Source organism: Chlorocebus sabaeus, chromosome X (assembly GCF_047675955.1).
Source record: "Chlorocebus sabaeus isolate Y175 chromosome X, mChlSab1.0.hap1, whole genome shotgun sequence".
Lineage (NCBI taxonomy): Eukaryota > Metazoa > Chordata > Mammalia > Primates > Cercopithecidae > Chlorocebus > Chlorocebus sabaeus.
In genome coordinates this window covers 53,361,885-53,380,524 of record NC_132933.1, presented here as the reverse complement: position 1 = coordinate 53,380,524, position 18,640 = coordinate 53,361,885, and positions in this window count along the sequence as shown.

Here is an 18,640-nt window from a genome sequence, read left to right as displayed (position 1 = left end):
ATATAGCCTTTGGTAGGTGCTAGGGTCATGAGGGCTTTTCCCCTCACGAATGGGATTAACATTGTTGTAAAAGGGATCAAGATTGAAGAAAGAGTTCTCTTATTCTTCCACCTTCCTCCATGTGAGGATACCGTGACAATGTATCATCTTAGAAGCAGAGAGTAGTCCTCATCACACACCAATACTAGTGCCTTAATCTTGGATTTCCCAGCCTCCAGAACTGTAAGAAATAAATTTCTGTTGTTTGTATATTACTCAGTCTGTGGTATTTTGTAACAGCAGCAGAAAAAGACAAGACAATACATAATATGAAAAAAAGAGAAGAGGGAAAAGTAAAAATGTACAGGATTTAAGTTAAGTTGTTGTCGGCTTAAAATAGAGTGTAACAACTATGAAATGTTGTATGTAAACCTCACGATAACCACAAAGGAAATACCTCTAGTAAATACACAAAAGACAGAGAAAAAAATCAAAGTATACCAATATAAAAATTATCAAACCACAAAGGAAGACAACATACAAGAAAGAAAGGAATAAACTACCAAACAGTCAGAAAATAATAAACAAAATGACAACAGTAAGTCCTCACTTATTAATAATTACTTCAAATGTACGTTGATTTAAAAAACGAGACCCAACAGTATGCTGTCTACAAAAGACTCATTTTAGCTTTAAGAATACACATAGTCTCAGGGACATTAGACGAATATTCCTGATGAACATCAATGCAAAAATCCTCAATAAAATACTGGCAAACCAAATCCAGCAGCACATCAAAAAGCTTATCCACTACGAACAAGTGGGCTTCATCCCTGGGATGCAAGGCTGGTTCAACATATGCAAATCAATAAACATAATCGATTATATAAACAGAACCAAAGACAAAAACCACATGATTATCTCAATAGATGCAGAAAAGGCCTTTGACAAAATTCAACAGCCTTCATGCTAAAAACTCTCAATAAACTAGGTATTGATGGGATGTTTCTCAAAATAATAAGAGCTATTTATGATAAACCCACAGCCAATATCATAATGAATGGGCAAACACTGGAGGCATTCCCTTTGAAAACTGGCACAAGACAGGGAAGCCCTCTCTCACCATACCTATTCAACATAGTGTTGGAAGTTCTGGCCAGGGCAATCAGGCAGGAGAAAGAAATAAAGGGTATTTGGTTAGGAAAAGAGGAAGTCAAATTGTCCCTGTTTTCAGATGACATGATTATATATTTAGAAAACCCCATCATCTCAGCCCAAAATCTCCTTAAGCTGATAAGCAACTTCAGCAAAGTCTCAGGATACGAAACCAACGTGCAAAAATCGCAAGCATTCCTATACACCAATAACAGACAAACAGAGCCAAATCATGAGTGAACTCCCATTCACAATTGCTTCAAACAGAATAAAATACCTAGGAATCTAACTTACAAGGGATGTGAAGAACCTCTTCCAGGAGAACTACAATGCACTGCTCAACAAAATAAAAGAGGACATAAACAAATGGAAGAACATTCCATGCTCATGGATAGGAAGAATCAACATTGTGAAAATGGTCATACTGCCCAAGGTAATTTATAGATTCAATGCCATTCCCATCAAGTTACCAATGACTTACTTCACAGAATTGGAAAAAAACAATTTAAAGTTCATATGGAACCAAAAATGAGCCCACATTGTCAAGACAATCCTAAGCCAAAAGAACAAAGCTGTAGGCATCATGCTACCTGACTTCAAACTGTACTACAAGGCTACAGTAAACAAAACAGCATGGTACTGGTACCAAAACAGACATACAGACCAGTGAAACAGAACAGAGCCCTCAGAAATAATACCACACATCTACAACCATCTGACCTTTGACAAATCTGACAAAAACAAGAAATGGGGAAAGGATTCCCTATTTAATAAATGGTGCTGGGAAAAGTGCCTAGCCATATGTAGAAAGCTGAAACTGGATCCCTTCCTTACACCTTACACAAAAATTAATTCAAGATGGATTAAAGACTCAAATGTTAGACCTAAAACTATAAAAACCCTAGAAGAAAACCTAGGCAATACCATTCAGGACATAGGCATGGGCAAGGATTTCATGTCTAAAACACCAAAAGCAATGGCAACAAAAGCCAAAATTGACAAATGGGATCTAATTAAACTAAAGAGCTTCTGCACAGCAAAAGAAACCACCATCAGAGTGAACAGGCAACCTACAGGATGGAAGAAAATTTTTACAATCTTGCTACCTGACAAAGGGCTAATATCCAGAATCTACAAAGAAGTTAAACAAATCTACAAGAAAAAATCAAACAACCCCATCAAAAAGTGGGCAAAGGATATGAACAGACACTTCTCAAAAGAAGACATTTATGCAGCCAACAGACACATAAAAAAATGCTCATCATCACTGGCCATCAGAGAAATGCACATCAAAACCACAATGAGATACCATCTCACACCAGTTAGAATGGCAATCATTAAAAAGTCAGGAAACAACAGGTGCTGGAGAGGATGTGGAGAAATAGGAACACTTTTACACTGTTGGTGGGACTGTAAACTAGTTCAACCATTGTGGAAAACAGTGTGGCGATTCCTCAAGGATCTAGAACTAGAAATACCATTTGACCCAGCCATCCCATTACTGGGGATATGTCCAAAGGGTTATAAATCATTCTGCTATAAAGACACATGCACATGTATGTTTACTGCAGCACTATTCACAATAGCAAAGACTTGGAACCAACCCAAATGTCCATCAATGATAGACTGGATTAAGAAAATGTGGCACATATATACCATGGAATTCTATGTAGCCATAAAAAAGGATGAGTTCATGTCCTTTGTAGGAACATGGATGAAGCAGGAAACCATCATTCTGAGCAAACTATCGCAAGGACAGAAAAGCAAACACCACATGTTCTCACTCATAGGTGAGAATTGAACGATGAGAACACTTGGACACAGGGTGGGGAACATCACACACTGGGGCCTGTCGTGGGGTAGGGGGAGGAGGGAGGGATAGCATTAGGAGATTTACCTAATGTAAATGATGAGTTAATACATGCAGCACACCAACATGGCACATGTATACATATGTAACAAACCTGCATGTTGTGCACATGTACCCTAGAACTTAAAGTATAATTTTAAAAAAGCTAGAAAAAAAAGAATACACATAGTCTCCAAGTGAAGGGATAAAAAAAGATATTGCATGAAAATGAAACAGAGAGAAGAGATGGCTACACTTATATCTGACAAAACAGACTTTCAGACAAAATCTATGAAAAAATACCAAAACATCACTATATAATGATAAAGTGGTCAGTTCACCAAGAGGATATAACAATTGTAAATATATTTCCATTCAACATCGGAGCACCTGAATATATAAAGTAAATATTAAAGGTGACTACAGTACTCCACTTTCAGCAAATGATAGATTATCCACACAAAAAATCAATAAGCAATCAGAGGACATGAATAACACTACAGATGAAATGAAACTAATGAGCTTAAAGAACATTCCATCCAACAGGAACAGAAAACACATTCTTCTCATGTGCACATAAAATATTCTACAGGATCAAATGTTAGGCTATAAAAAAGTCTTAACAAATTTAAGAAGATTGAAATTATATCAAGCATCTTTTCTGAATAACAGGAGAAATTTTGAAAAATTCACAAGTATGTGAAAATTATATAACACATCCCTGAACAACAAATTTTTCAGAGAAGAAATCAGAAAGGGAAATAAAAAATAATCTTGAGACAAATACAAAAATACAATATACTAAACCTTGCCACATGCAGCAAAAGCAGTTCTAAGAGGGACTTTTTAGTGATAAATGCCTACATTAAGAAAAGAATTGTGGTATAACTCTACAATAAAATGCTATTCAGCAGTTAAAAGAGCTTGACTACTGACACATGCTATAACATAGATTAACCTCAATAGGACCATGGTGTGCAAAATAAGGCAGACACAAAAGCCTATATACTATATAAATTCTCCTAAATTAAATTCTTTAAAAAATACATAGTGACAAAAAGTGGGTCTACAATTGTAAGGCACACAGCTTTAGGGAAGATACTGACTGCAAAGGAGCACAAGAGAACTTTTGACATGATAGAAATGTGATGCAAAAACACTATATATGATTGTAAGATTTTATGAAGCTATACACTTACAATTAATGTTATTATATGTGGTGGTATATAATACAATAAATTTGAAATTCTGAAAATTTAAAAAAAATCAGGTCAGGATGGAAAGAATGATACAGTAATATCTAACAGTTTTTTAAATTATCTCATCTATGCTGGATATCACACCAGGTATTCTAAGTATATTATTCTATTACATACCCACAATAGTCCTGCAAGACAGAAGTAATACTATTTTATTTACAGGTAAAAATAAGAATTTATAGAAATTAAATAATTACACTAAGCCATACATTCCATAATCTTTAAAGCCAGAATTTGCACACAGATTTGTTTGCTACCAAAGATCATGCTATTCATATTTTGCTAGTACATCTCTATGTATAAATTAAGAACAATAATAAAGTATATTGTATTATAAAGTAAAACAAGAAAAGAAAAATATCTAGTCAAACAAAAGAAACCAAAAATAAAAGGATAAATAAAATGAATGCATAAAATTATCAGAAAGCTCACCTCATATTTAGGCCCTTTTATCTATCACAATTAAGTCCAAAAGCAACTTACTTATTACCAAGATTTGTAAGATAAAATCTACACAAATGCATGAACTTGTCTTTATATGTGTTAGTATTTTGCAAAATGTAATATAGATTGTGAGTAAACATTGAAGATCGGTAATATTACAACAATAAAAACTAAGGATATACATGAGAAAAAAATTCTGCCAGCAAATGAAGATATTTTCAAAATAAATCATGAATAAAACTAGCAAACACTTCAATTTCTTTTCTAATTATGTCCTTAGACAGGAAAATGAATTTTAAATGTAGGTGTTTGAGAATAAATGAAATCTCTTACATAAACAACTATTAGCAAAAAGCTAAAGTCCTTGGAATATCTGAACTTGCATAACTGAACTATTCCTGCCTGAATACTCATTGAGTGGTGAGAAAATTGATTAACATAGTTATTCAACCATTTATACTCATTTGATAAGGCTCCAGAAGGGTATAAAATTAAAATGTGGTAGTCTTAAAACAGAATAGCACTAAAAATAACGATGGGGGAATTGACAAGTTTCTTTAAGATTCCTCTGCCATTCTAATGTCCTCCCCGTTCCAATTTCACAGATTATGGGAGACAAAAAGGGAGTTTGCAGGATCATCACAAGATACTAACCGTGAATTGGAATGAAGAGAACAACAAAATACAGAAGTAGGGCTGAAAGACCTTGACTGCAGATATCCATAACAATCCAAGAGACTTCTTACAAAGGCATACCACAATGAGGATTTCTCTGGACATGTCCACATATAAAGAGGCACTTCCTCAATATGTGGAATTGAGTCCCAAGAGCAACAAGCACCTTATTACTTCTTAAGATTCTTGATAGCAGATTCACATTAATTTCCCATGTGAATTGTATTGGTACAATAATGTATGTCAAACCAAGCTCTAATATATACCCTCTAGGGTCTTTTCAATTTTTTGATGTTTTTTTATTCCTCTCTTTCTTCCTCAACATATACAGCCTGGGGAAACAAATTAGGTTATGAGTGTGTTTCTGAGCTAGATCTTTACAACAAAGAAATGGTTATTAACTTTTAATCAAAACCCAGTAACTGTGAATGGCATCCCAGTAGCTATAAGGATAATTTGAGTTAGTATATTGATGGAATATAACTCAGTCATGCATTGCTTAACAATGAGGATACGTTCTGAGAAGTATGTCGTTAAGTGATTTCACTGTTGTGCAAATATCATAGAGTGTACTTACACAAAACTAGACGGTACAACCTACTACACACCTAGGATATATGGTATAGCCTATTGCTCCTAGGCGACATACCTGTACAGCATGTGACTGTACTGAATAACAGAGGCAAATATAACACAATAGTATTTGTGTGTCCAAACATATCTAAATATAGAAAAGGTATAGTAAAGATACGGTATAAAAGATAAAAACTGATACACCTGTATAAAGCACTTACCAGGATAGGAGCTTGCAGAATGAAAGTTGCTCCGGGTAAGTCAGTGAGTGAGTGGTGGGTGAATGTGAAGGGCTATGACATCACTGTACAGTACTGCAGAAATTATAAACACTGTACACTTAGGCTACTAAATTTATTTAAAAATTAAGTGATTGTGCTATAGTGTTATGATAGCTACAACATAACTAGGTAGTAGGGCAGTAGAAATTCCCCAGCTCCATTATAATCTTAGGGGACTACTGTCCTATATGTGGCCCACTGACATTAAGGACTATATTTATAATCAAGATTTCGTTTAAAAATTAAGTATATTCAAGGAATACATATTCCCTCTCAACCAAAATCCAACAGAAATCCATCTTTAAAAACCTGAATCTATTGTATTTAAGGGGAAAAGTAAGTTCTGCTGCTGGAAGTCAAAAGACAGTAACTGGAACCATAATTATAAAGCCTAGCCAGCTTTGCACCACAATTAGACCCCTGAGTCCCAAGAGATCTAGCTGAAGCATTCTAAATGTTTATCAAGATACAACTATGTTTGACAGATTTATGTCCTAGTAAATTCTAAATCTAACTAGATTTATCTAGGAATTAGATCTAAAACTAATAAAAGATAATGTTCCTTAGAGGATTAAGACAGTGTTTCTTTCCTCATGAATTTTGATAGTTTGGTCAAGTTAGGATTCACACTAAGATATTCCAGGTTTACACCTCAGGAAAGGAGCAGTTGATTATTTTCCATAGAGCAGTCACATTAGGCCTCCTGGGAAAATGCAATATTTTACTAATATTCATAATGTAGTAGAAGATGTATTTTAATTTTAAACTATTCCTTGAGATGATTAGACAAAACTATTTTTAAGTTCACATTTGGGTAAAAAGACAAAAATAAGATAAAGAGCTTCATAAACTCTAAGATACTGTATAGGTGAAAATTGTAGTCACTGTTTATTGTTTTTGACACGTTTACTGGTAAACGACCATATCTATGCAATCTTTTTCCCTACCTCCCTCCTGAGAACAAAACAGGTTCCATATAGAATTTTAATACTTAAACACTGCAGTATGCTTTTATTGGATTGGCTGTGTTTAACTATGTTAACTGCTCTATACCCTGAGGCACAAGCACCTAATTTATTTTAAAAATTACTTAAGTATAAGTAATAGGTAGGTAGTCACAATAATAAAAATCAAATAAGTAAATTTAATAAATCAACATACACACTTTAAATTAAAATATATGGGCATGTTACTTATAAAAAAATTGTAACACAAATGATAAATCCTTGAGGTGGTGGATACCCCATTTGCCCTGATGTGATTATTACACATTGCATGCCAATATCAAAATATCTCATATACTCCATAAATATATACACCTACTATGTACCCCTAAAATTTAAAAATTTTAAAAAGGAAAGGATTTTATATTTCATGTGATTAATATTTAGATTCTATTCTTGAGTTCTGCATAGTGTAAGCAAGCTCATCTGTTAATCGTCAACTGTTCTATTACAGAAGATATCCCTGTTAGTGACTAATTATTGCACTGACCATATGTAGTAACTGGTTTAGCATTTCAAACACTTGGAAAAAAAGTTTGTTTTTGTTATAGCACTCTCACAGGATGTAGTATTTCCCTCGTTCAGTCTAATTTTCAGGTTATTTCAAATTACAATTTTACAGAAGTATATCCTATGTCTGGGGTCAGAGACGGTCAGCCAATCATTTTGCAGTAATAGTTTCTTGGCATGCTTTTTGGTCACAAAGTATATTTGTTTCATGTGACTTTAAATGAAATAAAACAACTTCAAGGTCTAGAGTGCAGGTTTCTTTCCATAATATAGCATGAGACACTGGTCTGATTCATGCTAAAGGAAGCTGGTGGCAGTACCTAGCAGGGACCATAAGAAATATGTGCAGTAGGACAAACTTACCTATACATTAGTGCCACGTAGTACTGCACACCTATATCACCACCACCCAGAAGGAATAACTGGAAATTCTGAGGGTGGAAAAGGAAAAAGGGACAGAGAATTGTGTGTTAATATAGAACAACAACACAGAAAGTAGTAAGATTATACAGATAGATGTTTTGGTCACCTTAGGTCACTTACGACGACCTCATATACATGTCTGTAGTTGTGTCAGAAGAAAAATAAGAATTGCACTACAGCCACAAAGAACAAAAAGCATAATTTTCTCTACTCAGTGCTTTTGAGTAGTGCTATATCCCCAGGCTTCCCTGTTTTATTGATTGATTGATTGATTGATTGATTGATTGATTGCAGGGCTGAATAAGTTTTTCCTAACAGCAGCAGATTTTTTCACGAACCACTAGATGCTAAATTGTGGGCAGCTTCTTATAACTACCCAGGTCATACAGGGCTAGCTGTGTGCTGGGTCAACAAGCAAGGTTGTGTTCAGCTCAGTGAGTGGCTAGATGGTAGTGTCATAAATCACAAGTTCTGGGGCATTCTGCTAGAGTCAATATGATCTCTTGCAACTGAGGTCGATTCCCATTCAGATACAGACTAAACTGTGATAATTCACAGATCCCCAAAATATCACAAGAACTTTGCAAACAGTCTCTCATTTCTAACCTCATTTTCTGGTAGAGTTTCCTTTGAACTCTTCGCTCATTACTAAAGTAAGGGCTTTTAAACTGAAAAGTAGTCAATACTTTGGATCCTGGGGTGTACTTGCGAGACTGAGAAAATTCAGAATACATATTTTAAAATTTTTCAGAACATTTTCTACCCCAAGATCCTTTACTTAAAAGAAGGTAATCCCTCCAAAAATAAGCTACCCACTCAGAGTATCCTTTCAGCTTCTATTCAAATGGTATAATTTTGAAATATTCAACAAATAAATGATGGCTACTATTTTTGAGTATACTGTCACAGTTAGCTAGGACTGTGTCATCAACAAATCCCAGCCTCATCTCTTCTTCTAATTTTCCAAGTAGTACTTTGCTTTGGAAATTAAGATCAGAGTTAAAAGAGGTCTAAAAGCAACACAGTTCACCCAGCATTTGTATATGGGAACACCTTAAAGACATTTTTTAATGTTTGGAAACGCTAACACTTGGAAAACATTAAAACATTAGTAAGGGAGTGGTGGCATAAATTCATTACAAGCACACTTTACTCTTACTATGTTTCTACTGGATATAGTCTTTGAAAAATATAAATATAGTTTTTTTATAAATACAAAACTCACTCTTCACACAGATTAGCAAGTACTATAGCTTTGATTCAGCAAGTTTTATATTTCAGTAGAGAGAAGCCATCACAGGTAAAGTTTCACCTGCCTGACAACACTAAGAAATCTTGCAAGATGACACAAAAGTATAATAGAAACTCTATCTTAATGCTTTCTGGCTTGAATGTGTATGCAATTTTCTTTCTCTATAAAGAATGTCATCTTACTTTTGTGCTGCTCCAAATGTGTCTTTGTAATTTCCTTATACACATGACAAAACTTATCATCATCTGTTGGGCCTAGAGGACACATCAACAACTGAAGAATATATAAATATACTTATAAAAGTACATCAAAATATACATGTATAAGCATATTCATTGCAGTATTATTCATAATGACAAGCCATCTAAGTATTTATCAACAGTGGAATCATTAAATACGTTATGATATGGATCTATGTCTTTGTTATGGTTTGGATCCCTGTCTCACCAAATCTCATGTTGAATTGTAGTCCCCAGTATTAGAGGTGGGGCCTGGTGGTAGGTAGTTGGATCATGAGGGTGAACTTCTCATGAATGGTTTAGGACTATCCCTTTGGTGCTGTTCTTGTGAGATCAGTTTGTAAAGTAAAATGATAATCAGCTATTAAATACAAATATATGTATATACTGATACAGAACAATTCTCAAGATAATTTTGATACCTTGTGCAATGTGAAAATCAGTATGTAAAATGCCATACATAGTTTTGTAAAAAGTTAAAAAATATTATATACACAAAATTTTCTCACCATGTTTGTAATGCTTTAAAAAATAATTCTATCTGAACAGACTTTTCTCAAAAGAAAACATACAATTGGCCAAAAAAATATGAAAAAAAAATGCTCAACATCAGTAGTCATCAGGGAAAACGCAAATCAAAATCACAATGAGATATCATTTTACCCCAGTTAGATTGTCTATATCCAAAAAGATTAAAAAATAACAAATGCTGGGAAGGATGTAGAGGAGGAACCTCATATACTGTTGGTGGGAATGCGAATTAGCACAGGCAACATAGAAAACAGTAGAAAGAGTCTTCAAAAAATTAAAAATAGAACTACCATATAATCCAGCAATCCCATTACTGGGCATTTATCCAAAGGCAAAGAAAACGATGTATCAAAGAAATACCTATACCCCCATGTTTATTGCAGCACTATTCCCAATAACCAGAATATAGAATCAACATAATTGTCTATCAATGGGTGAATGGATAAAGAAAATTTGGTATGTATACATAATGGAATACTACTCAGCCATAAATAGAATAAAATCCTATCATTCACAGCAACCTGTATGAGCCCAGAGGACATTATGTTAAGTGAAATAAGTAAGGCACAGTAAGATAAATAGCACCTGTTTTCACTCATATGTAAAAGCTAAAAAAAGTTGATCTCATAGAGTAGAATTATGGTTGCTAGAGACTTGGAAAGAGAGAGGGAGGGAGAAAAGACAGAGATTGGTTAATGGATACAAAATTACTCTAAATAGGAGAAATAAATTCTAGCTTTGGATAACACTGTAGGGTGACTAGGTCAACTATAATTTACTGTATTTTTTCAAAACTCTAGGAGAGACGATTTTGAATGATATATGCTTTAAAAAGTGATAAAGGTTTGGGGTAATTGTTAATTACCCTGATTTGATCATTACACATTGTATACATGTATCAAAATATCACACTGTACCCCATAAATGTGTATAATTATGAATGATATATTAATCATGTGTCAATTAAAAATAAATAAATGACACTGTATTAAGATAAGCTATATGGGCAATTAAATTATAAAGTTTTTTCTTTACAATTTTATATGTTAAAAATAACATTGATAATCGATATTTTAAAATACATTAACAGTCACTGAGGAGTCCCACTAGGCCAGAAATCCAGTGTACCAGATTATAGGGATTTCCTTTTAGGAAACTTGAATGTATCTGCAAGTCATAAACAGTTCAATACATTTCCTGGATTTTCTGAACAAGTCCCAGAAAGACTCCTTCAGCAGTCTCTAAAGGCTAGCTGTTAGTGGGTAGAAAAGATGGTGCAGATCTCATCCTGACTCAGCACATGCTAAGAGCTAAACTGTCTGTCAAAAGGAATTCTTTATAGAATAAAATTTAAAAGCTTAGACTTAAAGTGTACACTAATGACCTGGTAATTGTCTTAATGACTTTTCAATGAAGTGTGAAATTCTCTGTTAACATGTCAACAGAGTGTGAAATATTTTACAAGCATGGCTTTATTATAAAACTGTGTACCTGCTGTGTAGTCTACTAGTAATCCTTGTTGCTTATCCAGTAAATATTTCTGGTTATATTCTGAGCACTTAGTCAATTAACATTTATATTGGCTGGTAATCTTTTTTCTATTTTTTCATTTGACTGTTTGTACTGTTTGTCTATTTGTTTAATCTGGGGACCAGAGAAGACTCCCTAGTTTTCTTTGATGACAAACATCTCACTTGAGTGATTCCAAGAGAAAAAACTGGTTTCAGGTACAGAAAGATTAAAATGCTTAACCAAGTTATCCAGTAATGATACTGAGATAATACATCAGACTTCCTGACCTCCATTCTTGCACACATATCATGACTTCATTCTACATATCATAGGATAAAGTAAAATTAATAAAACAAAAAATGCACATTTTATTTTTAAATTATGCAATTAAAACATGAAGAAAACTGAATAAATGATAAAATATTATTTGCTGCCACATTGTCAGGATTTTGCATGATACTTCTTTGGTAAATGGAATTTTAGCAGAAGTGATAACATGCAAGTTGACAGCAGATCTTTTACATGCAATCACATTGTTTGATTTTCTCTCCCCTGCCCTCCACTATGAGACTAGCATGTCCAAGATAGGAGCTACTTTTCAGCTGGTGTTCTAGAAAGAGAAGACATAAAGAGCATAGGTTCAAACACTCATGGACTTGCAAAAGAGAAATAAATATTTTGTGCTGTAAGCCACTGAAATTTGGGGGTGTGGTTAACCCCAGAAAAAACTAAAAGACACATTTGCTTACTATTGTTTTACATGGTCAAAGTTTGTTTAGTTTTATGTCTATGTTTATTATTCCCTTATAACTGTTTCTTTGATACTTGTCCTTCCTTCTGGGATCATTTTCCTTCATAAAGACAAGCCCATAGAAGTTCCTTTAGGGAAAAAGAGCTATTAGTAAACTTCAAAGCTTATGTTTGTTGGAATATACCTCTATTCTGCCACAATGTTTTAGAGATTCTTTTGCTTAGGTATAAAATTCTAAGTCTACAGTTATATATTGTCTTGACTCTTGACTCTTTAGATATTATTGAACTGCTTTCTGGCTTACAGTGCTGCTATCGAGAAGTCATCTGACAATCTTATTGCCCTAACTTTTTTTTTTTTTCGCCTCCCTGGCTTCTTCATTGTTTTCCTTAGTATCCTGAAGTTTCAGTATCAAATGTCAAATTGTGGATTTCTCTTCATTTATTCTTCTTGGAATCCATTAGCCTTTTTGAAACTTTGAAACTGAAGATTCACAGTTCTTATCAATTCTAAAAAATGATCAATTATTTTTCAAATATTGCCTCTCCCCAACTTATCTTTTTCTGTTTCTCAAATTAGATGTGTATTGAATCTTCTCACTCTAGCATTTATGACCCTTAATCTCTCTTTCATATTTCCATCATTTTTCTATCTACTGCATTGTCTCATGATTTTCATATCTAATCTGCAGCTTTTTATAGTTTCTGTGCCTAATCAGTGATTTAACTAGTTGATTGAATTTCTAATTTCATATGTACATATATACATGGGTATATTTCTGGAGTCCTATCTGGTTCTTCAAATCTGTGTAGTCATTTTTCTAAAGTCACCTACTCCTTTGTTATATGCTTAATACTTCCTTTTATTTCTTTAAAAATAATAAGCAGATGTGTTGTTTATTCTATATATGTTAACTTCAATAGACGCAGTTTTTCTAAATCTGCATGACATGATTTATTTTCATCAAGTTCTTTTTAAATTTATTTTTTATATTTATATATTTACGGGGTACGAGTGCAGTTTTGTTACATGAATACACTGCATAGTGGTGAAGTCTGGGCCTTTAATATACCCATCACTTGAATAGTGAACATTGTACCCAACAGATAAATTTTCAACCCTTACACCCCTCCCTTGTTCCCATGTTTTGGAGTCTCTAATGTCCATTATTTTACTCTGTATTTTCACGTATACCCATTGTCTATCTCCCATGTATAAGTGAGAACATGCACATTTTAACCCAAATTATATTTCCAGAAATCAGAAACTCCAGAGACAAATGCGTGCTCCACTGCTTCCTTTTCTCTCTAAATCTGTATTTTCTCATCTAGCCTTAACAGATTTCACTTACTTTCTGATCCATCAACCATATATTTACAAATGAATTTTATCTACCTTCCATAAATTTTAGATGTTCTACACCAGGAGTCTTCCCTGTGTATCTGATAGGCCATATTTAGAGAATAAAAAGACAATAACATTTGTCTTAATATTAAAAATTTCTATATTCCTGGGTTAAACCTCACTTAGGATATGTTTTTAAATATATTAATGGAGCTAGATTACTAATATTTTACTAAAAGGTCTGCATCTGTTTTCATAAACTAGATTGGTCTCATTTTGGCTTTTCTCTGTAGGTTATAATAGTTTCATAAATAAGTTGTAAAAAGTTCTTTTTTTTTTTTACATGCTTTAAAACCATGTTCAGAAGATAAGAATTAAATGTTCATTAAAACTTTGGTAGGCCTCAAGGGTTTTCTTTGGAGAGTTTCTGATGACTCTCTCATGGATTCACTCGGTTCCTATTTTTTTTTTGATTTGGTTTCAAAATACTAAATATTCTATACATTTGTACATTTTGTGTATATTTTCAAATAAACTGGCAAAAACTTCCCATAGCATTATCCTCTTATTTTAAACATCTGTGATTTATTTATACCTATGTTTCTTAATTATTTTTATACCAGTCTTCAGTGACTTCTCTTTTTTTCTTCATCAATATTTCAAAATGTCTATTTTATTACTATTTTCAAATATATACTTTTATTTTGTTCATCCTCTTTTTAATTTGTATTAATCACATTATAAATTCTTGTTCTGTCATCATTTTAGTCCTTTTTCTTTCAGTTTTTTTCATACTGTTTTTCTAACCTCTTGAATTGCATGATTAATTCTCTGATTTAAAACTTACTTTCTGTTGCATACACTTAAAGTTATCCACTCCCTTTTGAGTACAATTTTAATTTCCACAAAGTTAGATGTCGAGTATTTTTATTGTTTTAAAATTACATTTTTCTTATTCCTTATATGATATTTCCTTTCACCCATGAATTATTTAGAAGTGTTTTCTTTTCAAATGAATAACAGTAAGCTGGTCATATTTTTATTTTTGATTTCAAATGTAAGTGCATTATGGTCAGAGAATACATTTGTTGTGCGTTGAGACTTGATATGGCCTAATATTTGGTCAATATTTATAAAAGTTCCATGTGTGTTTGAAAATAATGTGTATTTCCTAATTGCTGGATATAGGATTATATGTATATTCATTAAATAAAATTCTTTAAAATGTGGTTAAGATTTGGTTGATTCAATGTTTTTAAAATACTTGATCATTCGATTAGAGAAGAACATTACAATATTTCATGATGGTAATGAATTTGTCAACTTCTTCTTGTAGCTTTATCATAATTTAAAAAATATTTTCCATCCATTTGTTTTCAACCTTTCCACAGTTTTAAAGTTTAAGTGTGTCATTTATAAACAGTATATAACTGGATACTGTTTCTTTATCCACCTGATGATCTGTCTTATATCTGTATAAATGCATTTATACATATTCATTAATGACATATTTTGATTTATTTTTCCAACCTGATTTTGTAATTTTTATTTTTCACACTATCCTTTTTATTGTTGTTTTCCTCCTTTATGCCTTCTATTGAATTGATCAAGCTTTGTTCAGGCCCTTTTTTCTCTTCCCTTAGTTTATAACCATTTAATAAGCTTCTGATTTTTTTGTGATTAATCTTAAATTTTTAACAGTCATATTTTACCTTAAATATTTAAAGCTAATGCACACCTTTAAGTTCCTCCAAAATAATAGATACCTTTTAGAACTATTTGATTCTATTAAGCACCCTTCTATCTTTAATCCATTCTAGTTTTTCTCTCCTATGGAGCTATTAGGTATGTTATAATTTTCCCATCTGTTTTCCATATCTCTTCAACTTCTTTCAAATATTTCATATTTTCATGTCTCTGTGATGCACTGTGGGTCATTTTCTATTATCTACCTTCTGATTAAATAGTTTTCTATTTAGCTTTTTCTATTTTGCTTGTACACTGAATCTCATTTTTTTTAACATTCTATGTAGTATTTTATTTCAAATTTGACTATTATTTTTTCACAATGTTTTCTTCTTTCCATGTGGTTTCTATTTTTTTAATTTTTTTATTAACCTGCACTTAATTTATGTTTTTTCAGATGACCTATTATCTCATGTTCTGTGCTTATCCTCCTAATTTGTTGTGACTGCTGACTTTAACTGAAGATATGTTATTGCTCTGTGTGTATTGTCATTTTTTGTTTCCTTGTTTTGAGCTCATTTTCAGCAGGGAAAATTTTTCTATAGAAAATTCATGGGAAATGAGTGTTGCCTCTTCTTCCACATGTCCTTGGGATATGTGACCTGAGATTCATCTCTACGTATTTTTTTTTAAATTTTGGTGACTCTCTAACTTTATGGAAACAGTACATTCACTCTTTAGTAGTGTATGTAGTTAGCGTATTCAGATCATCTTTATAATTTCAGTCTGTCAGTGTATAGTACATTTTTCCGCCAAGAGTCCAAGGTAAGGTAAGGCAAGTAATTTTGCATTCTCTCAGGAGCATTGGGAAAAACTTTTCTAGTTTCCCTGTCACTTACAGTACAACTCTTCAAAATTCAGTTTTATTCGGGAGTCTTAGGTCCAAGCTCTCACCTCATGGAGGATTAAGGCTTAATTTTCTGTCCATGTATGATATAAAAACCCAAGCCCTTAATGTTAGCACTTCTAAGCTTGACTAACAACCCTCTCGTATGCTTCCTCAGTCAATGTCTTTCCTCTGCCTTTGAATCTTCTAAGACGCAAATACATTTATGTCTAACATTTCCTTTTTTTTTTCATGGGCAGAATATGACCCGGTTGTATTTCTCTCTATTGTTTCTCTATGCCTTTCAGGAAGACTCAACTTAACCTGCTTCTTAAATTGGTCCATTTTCTTTTCTAACATATACAGAACTGGTATTTTTTATTGAATTTAGGTGTTCTCTTTTCTTTTGTTTTCTATTTGATTTCTGGTACAAATATTTGTTTTAATAACATATTCATCTAGATTTCATTTTTCATATAGTGAAAGATATGAAATCAACAAAAGTTGGGCCTGTCAAATGCATCTACTCTTTAGACAAATCATGTCCACTTTCACCTTCTACACCTAAATAACAGTACTCAAGAGACGTTCTCCCATCAGATCAATGTCTAACGCAGGTCTGAACTTGAACTATCATTATCCTATTTCAATCCCCTTTAACATGTCTCATTTTCTATATACATTTCTTTTGAGTCCTAATTCATTAAATTTCTCAAGCTTCTTCTCTTGGAATACATGTTATAACTAAATTTTTACCTCAAATAAGTGTGCTGCCTTGAAACTCTGCTAATGATTCTTTAATACTATTTTACACAGATCTTTCTACTTTTGTCTCATCAAAAAATGTCCAGATTTTCTGTAATCACTTGGTGTAGCTGTCCTTAACTGTAAATTGGTTTCCCCAATTACTCTTCCCAGCTTCCACCCAGATTCTTTATCTGCAACCTTTCAATAATCTCCTGGATTCTGGCCCCCTACTGGGGAATCACACCTAATTGTTGTCTGAGAACATTCATCTTTTCCTCTACTAGATTTTACTGGGATCTAGTCACTCTTTCTGGTCTGGTTAAAACTTGGGTACTTTCTACTTCAGAAATTTGCTGTGCAGAGAAGTTAGATATGAAGCAATCTTTATTTCCCTCTTATATCATTTTATTCTGGCCATTGAGAATTCAGTTTTCCTTTCACAAAAATAGGGTCTGTTATGCTATGAGCTTTATCTATCTTCTAAATAAATCTTTTACTTATTTTTATTCTTCTATTGCCCTTATTCTGTTATTAAAATTGAAGCACACTTTTCAAATCACTCTAAATACTTCTTGATTTCCTAAACAACTCTAATTCCTATAGACACAATCCCAGGAATAAGTTTTATTAGTTTCCCTCATATATTTTTATTTTTAATCATTTCATTAACTTGTTTCTCTAGGTCAAACTATGATGGCATGTTTTCTTTTTAATTCACTTGTTGGTTTAGTAATAAAACCTACCACTTTTCTTCAGGTAAAGTCTCAAGTTGTGTCTGTAATCTAAAGTCATAATTTAAATGTAAGAAAATAATACATCTAGACTCAATTTAATTTGATGGGAAGATAGCAATTGAGTTTTAGTGTGGGCCCAATATATGAATTCAAGGTTACCACTATCACACTTTCCTTCTTAACCCCACGTACAGAAAACAATTTGGAGAAGTCAGTGTGGCACTCTAGCCTCCATGAGTTTGGTACTAGCACCTTAAAGTTAGAATAAAACACACTAGTATTCTGAAATGCATATGCATTTAATATACTTGTTTGTAAAGAGCTGAGAAACAATGAAATAGAAGTCAATAATCTTTGTCTAAACAAATGATATCCAGAAAGACTCTCTTTTACTTTGAATTCTTGATTCAGCTGTTCTTTCTTACTAAGGCCTCTGCAATACTCATGCATCTGCTGAAGATCACATGAAGCCCCATACATGTGCTCCAGCCAATGTTTGCATACCTCAGAGTCAAATAGGCATAGACTGCAAAGCTCCCACCAACGCCATTTGACCAAGACCATCTGTAGTATACCATATCAGACTAAATCTCCCTGGCCTGCTTCTTGGTTGAGGCTCATGGCTGGCCTCACATTGCTGCCAACGCCTGACTTTGTGGAAATGCTTGATTTTCCTTAAGGTGGAAAAGACTCACTTTTCACTCAAGGTTGCTATTTTAATAAAAAGCATATCTTGCATCTGGATAAAGCTGCCTAAACTGTGGTGACTCATGGTATTCAACACGCATTTTTGCTGAACAAATTAT